Source organism: Oreochromis aureus, linkage group 3 (assembly GCF_013358895.1).
Source record: "Oreochromis aureus strain Israel breed Guangdong linkage group 3, ZZ_aureus, whole genome shotgun sequence".
In the NCBI taxonomy this organism is placed as follows: Eukaryota; Metazoa; Chordata; class Actinopteri; order Cichliformes; family Cichlidae; genus Oreochromis; species Oreochromis aureus.
This window is the reverse complement of record NC_052944.1, coordinates 73,515,879-73,521,803: the sequence shown is the minus strand read 5'-3', so window position 1 is coordinate 73,521,803 and position 5,925 is coordinate 73,515,879. Positions and strand designations below refer to the sequence as shown.

The 5,925-nt window shown below is 40.2% G+C and overlaps 1 long non-coding RNA gene across 1 annotated transcript; it reads left to right on the top strand.

Annotated features, from left to right (window-relative positions):
• Positions 1–2,527: 2,527 nt before the first annotated feature.
• LOC120437566 lies at positions 2,528–3,462 on the top strand. The gene is made up of 3 exons (XR_005611241.1): positions 2,528–2,589; positions 2,676–2,786; positions 3,267–3,462. It is a non-coding gene; the product is annotated as an uncharacterized LOC120437566 (long non-coding RNA).
• The last annotated feature ends 2,463 nt before the right edge of the window (positions 3,463–5,925 follow it).

The window sequence follows — 5,925 nt, the reverse complement described above, 5'->3', positions numbered from 1 at the left end:
TTTCATTTAAGCTTCACTTCAGCGAAACAGTAAAATCATAAAATACGATTAAATGGAAAGAATAAATGGGTAAACAACTATTAACACTAAAATTAAAGATAAACTTTCAACAACGTACAAATGGCAGTGGGAATAACACTTGAAACATTTGAAAATCTCTTAACAATAAGCTACAGAACTGTTTTATCAGTCTGGTCCACTTGAAAGACTTGAAGTTTGACCCTGAATCAGGGGGAGGCTCAGATCTGGAATATCTGTAGGATGATAAAGGAGGTGATGTCACGAAAGCCACAAATACTTTGGTGCTCTTAAACAATGAAGTGACTGAGTTAGCTGTTAGCTTGGACCGTCTTGATTAGTACAGACAAGCTGGAAATGCAGCTTTACTAAAGCTCAAAACCAGGCTGAGAAAAATAAATATATAAAAAAGAAAAGACAAAACAAAGGTGAAAGACAAAACTACACACAGCACTGAAAGCCTGACAGACAGAATCAGATGGAGGATAATGAGACCAGAGCTACAAGAGAAGGAAAGAAACTGCAGATACTAGAAGCAGTGGCTCTGCACCTTTAATATGAATCATTTTCATTCTCAGTGACTGAGTGATGTTTGTTTTCTGAAAGAGAGAGGAGACTCTTCTCTTCTACTGAATAAAGGTGGAACGGAGTCCAGGCAGCTCAGACTGACGGACACAGACTGAGGTAAAGATCACTGACCAGCAGAGCTTTAACCGCCGCTTTAATAAACAACTCTGTGCTCGGACAACCTTTCAAAGTGCAGACTGGCACCATGTGATTGTGTTTGCAGAAAAAGATTTTATCATGAGTGTCAGGAAACTTTTCCACTGACAGCTGAGATGAACATGAAGGTCATACAAGGAATATTTCAGTAAGAAGGGACAGTTTCAATCCTGGCTGTGTGAATGCATGATGCTCAGCTGTCTGTGAAGTCTGGATGCACTTCTGTGTGCAGGCTCAGAGTTTCAGAGACACAAAGATTTGAAGTGTAATGACAGCACAGTTCACACTGAGCTGGGTTTCACCTGACAGCAGCGAACCTGACCCATATTTCACCTCACATAGATCAAATTAAAGTCCCCTCATGTTGTGTTAACACAGAAAACATGAGTGTAATCTATAAATCCTCTTTAACAGCAGATGTTAGATTTCACAGAGAGGCTTGCCTTTTCCCAAACTTTAGCCCACATGCTCTGAATTAACTCTCAATTTGGTATTTGTTCCTTTTAGAAGCTGCAAGCGTGATAAAAGTTTCAGCAGGAGTCACCAAACCCCAACATAGGACAGAAAACCTGAGTAAACTTTTAAGATGGAGACACGAAGCATGAAGACGCAGCTCTGTGGTTTCAGGTTGGAGCGTCTTCCTCCTCAGCAGGAAGTTGGTGGATATTTATAATCTGTGGTTTTATGTAGAAGCTGCTGCTGCTGAGCATGTTGGTGCTTCTTTGATGGAGCTTTCACAGCATTTACTCAGACTGATGAGGACGGTTTCTGGTGTTTGGTCAGGGTTTCCGTTCTATGGTTGTTAAATCATGCATGTAAAAACATTACTGTTGCTGACATCACCACCACTCACATGACATCACATCCTGTCAACCTGTTTTCACCTCCTAACCGCTGCACTGAAAACAAGTAGGATCCTTTTATTGACACAGCAGCAGACCTCAGGCCTGTGTTTGAGTGCAATGGGTTAAAGAGGTGTTCCTATTGAAGTGGCACCTCCCACACACCTTTGACTGTCTCTGTAAATACAGATTCAGATTTTGTCTACATTGACTTTACAGAGTCAGCAGCAGCAGATCAGCTGTCAGAGCTCCTGTTCCAGAAATGTGGCTCTTCTGCTTTCTCCTCTGCTCTCTGGCCGCTTCTTTACAAGGTGATTTTAGCATAACTGCAACTGAGAAACAGAACAGAAAAAAACGTATCAAACAAATGAGTCGTTCACTTTTCTGTCTGGATCACATTCATTTTAACCCTCACAGCTCGTCTGACTGTGAGTCCCAGCAGCTCTCAGATCTTTAAAGGAGACTTTGTGTCTCTGAGCTGTGAGGAGGACGACAGCTCTGCTGGATGGACTCTGGGGAGAAACACAAGCAAACAACAGAGGACTCAGTGTGGAGATGGGTGGGGAAAACCAGCTGGTTCTTCCTGTACCATCACTATGATGGTGCCTCATGACAGTGGAGTTTACTGGTGTGAGTCCAGAGAGGGTCCCATCAGTAACATGGTTAACCTGACAGTCACTGGTAAGCTGAGTGTGTGGAGTTAGTGTTGATGAAGCTGTGTGTAAATGGATGAAATGCTGTAGTTTGTCTCTGTGTTGAGGTGGATCAGTGATCCTGCAGAGTCCTGTCCTCCCTGTGATGGAGGGAGGTGACGTCACTCTGCTCTGTAAAACAAAGACCACTCCCTCCAACCTCCCAGCTGCTTTCTATAAAGATGAGGTCTTTATTGGGAAGGAGCCTACAGGTCACATGACCATCCAGCATGTTTCCAGGTCTGATGAAGGCCTCTACAAGTGTGACATCAGCGGTCATGGAGAGTCTCCATCCAGCTGGATCACTGTCACAGGTGACACACTCACCTGTCTGTGTTTCTGCAGCTTTCAACATTCACAATGTGACGACAACTTAATGACTGTGTTTGCTTTATTTTAGACAAACACACCACCACACCTACACCTCCACCTACATCCACCTCTAACCCTGCATCTAGTCGTGATCCAGCTTTAGTGAGAACCTAAGACATCTGAGAAAACAGACCCAAAGGTACAGCTGCTTTTCATTTAGTAAAAAGAAGATAAATCTGTTTCCTAAAAGGTTGAACTGCTCCTTTAAAGTGATCAGGAAGCGTATCAGCAACATGCGCAGGGGGCCGGATCTAATCTGCTGTGTTTGGATGGGCAGCTAAAAATAAGAAGTGGGGACATTACATAATACACAAAACCTCACACCTCCCACTGAAAACGCTACGTCCAGATGAACAGAATCAACTTTTGGGGATTTCCTGTTGGGTTTCTTTCACATTAAAAGCATATATATCAGAGTTTGGTTGCCAAATGTTTATTGTGAAAATTCTGGAGGAAGATCTGAGTTATATTCTTTGACATTGTTCAGTGAATTGCGTTTTGAAATAAAGGAGTGAAATAAATAAAATGATCATTGTAAATATGTTTGTAGTTTCTCAGAGACGGCTTTAGTTTTGTGCACAGTTGCTTATTTTGCTCCTTTGTGTTTGTGTGTTCACAGTTTCTGCAGATCAGAGTGAACCACCAGTCCAACAACTGCAACCAAGCTTCTGGTCTTTCTTTGTTTCTTTTATAAGATTCTACTGATAAAATAAACTAACAAATAAATGAAAAAATATAAAAATGCAAAAAAAAAATTAAAAAAAATCCTTATATAACTAGTAATAAAAGAAATGTAAAACAAAAACATTATAAAAATGTAATAAATATTTTCTTCATCTTTACCTTTTTTGTCACAGTTGTCTGTATTTTAAATGATCTTTGTCTGATGAGACGTTTATAAGGTCTCACTCAGTACTTTAGGATGAAAACAGAGAGCTGAGAGCTTTTCGGTTCTGACGAACTTCAAAAGAATGAAAATATGAGTCAACCTGAATGTCATTTCTCGTCTCGTTGCTGCTCAGCAGAAACTCCAGAGTCTGAAAGCTGTGAAGCATTTAAAATCTGCTGCCATCTATTGACGACACCGGTGCATTACATGGTAAATATTTGAATTTCGAAGTCAGTTCATTGTAAATTTAGCAATAACTCATTTATTATTGATCATTGTTACAATGTGCTGTGCAAATAATTCAGACATTTCTAAAACCATTTTATGGCCTTTCATGGACAAAATGTGAGTTTCTGTGCATTAAGACAAGAATACAAAGCGCTTTGTGCTGGTCTTTAGTCTGCCATCATGTTTTCTCTGCTAAACCAAACAACGAGCAAACAAACAAACAATCTTCATCTATAGCTGCACAGGAAAGCAACAAATATCAGTTTGACTAAAAACCTTCTAACACACACACACACACACACACACACACACACACACACACACACAGTTCATTTTACTGTGTTTTACTACGTTTACAGATTGGGAAACTTAAAGCATGAGATTAATTCAATTCGATTTTATTTATATAGCACCAAATCACAACAACAGTCACCTCAAGTTGCTTCTGATTGTAATGTAGACCCTACAAAAATACATACAGACCCTACAATAATACACAGAGTTTCACAGAGCCTCTGTTTCACTTCAGTGAACAGGGAAAACACTCTTTCAGTTCACATGTGAAGAATGAGCACTCCGCCACTGTCTGTGGAGTATAATCAAGTCTTTACCGCTGATGTCACAATTCTGGATCATTTAACTCAGCATTTTGAGTTTTCTTGTGTTTTGTCATTTTGATTTATGGTTTGAGTCCACCTTGTTAGTCTAAAGTTTATTCTATACTCCCTAGGTTGTTATGTTTAGTTTTATTGGATCTGTGTCCCCCTCGTGTGTCTATGTTTTGTACTTAGGTCTGTTCTTGTGCCTTGTTTCTCCTCCTTGTGTTTCACTCTGTCATGTTTATCTATGTTTCCCCAGCCTGTCACGTATGCACTCTCTCTCCCTCGTGTTCCCTGATCCATGAAGGTTGTCTTTCAATGTTTGGTGTGTCTTGTTGTGCTTCCCCTTTGGCGTCTAGGTAATTTGTGTCAGCTGTGTTCCTCGTGTGTCCTCACTTCCCTCGTTATACCTCTTGTATTTAGTGTCCGTGTCTTCTTGTGCTTATTGTTGCGATTTTCTTGTGTTTAGTTTATATTTTCCCAGTTTAGTTTAGTACCATTTTCCCCTTGTGTCAGCAATAAAGCTCCCTTTTGAGTTCACTTTCTCGCCTCCCTGTAGTCTGCGATTGGGTCCTTTCCTGCCTGCACACAGCCGCATCATGACAGCTGACCTCTCATTTCAAGTGTTTGCTGTTTCCTCTCAAAACCAACGTGTTAGACTGAATCTGCTTAAAAAGTAGCAGATTTGTAAAAAGTGATTATTGGTTTAAAATAATAAATAAGATTTTGTTTTACATTGAATTTCAATTCATATTTACATTTGAATTGAAAGAGAGAAGTAAAGGGAGCAGCACTGACAGAGAAGTATGTCTGCCATGTGGAGAGTTTCCAGCATTTATTTAGTGATTTTCTTTCTTTTTCAAACGGCTTCAATAACATAAAGATCACTGCGTGTGAATCAGATGGATGGACAGAAGCTCTGCTGCAGGTTTTCTCTGTCAAACACCAAGAAAATGTGAATCAGTTTCAACAAATGAGCTTAAGACAAATGAACCAGCTGGAGTTTGAGGCCCTCGGGAGGTCAGAGGTCAGATTTATACTCTGTGAGCTCACTCTTATAATCAGGACCACCATTCATCAATGTTTTTGTAACATTTCTTCTGCTGTCTCTTGTGCTTGGGTTTAATATCCCAGAGACCTGACTGACAGGAGGAACAGGCGTGCATATTGCAGAAACATAAAATAACTGTCACGCTTGAATACATATAATAACATACAGGAATGTGGTTCAGCAGCTTTGAGTCAAGGTAACTTATTACTCCTGATGTCAGCGGGCATATTCTGAATGTCATTAAATAACAGGCTGGGACTGACTAGTTTCACTTCCATTGTCGTGTCTTTATCTGATTCTCTACTTGAAGTGCTTCCCTCTCATGTTTTGTTTTTTTTTTTTTTTCAGTCCCTGGCAGTCAGTAAATAATAAATGTTGTGCGGGTGATTCAGCTACTGAAAATAATTGTACTGTGGCGGAACGCCTCTGTTCTTATCAGTGTTTGCAGCTGGTGATCATGTTCCTGTATAGATCTACCTGCAAACCTGATCTGGCTCTATAGAAACCAAAA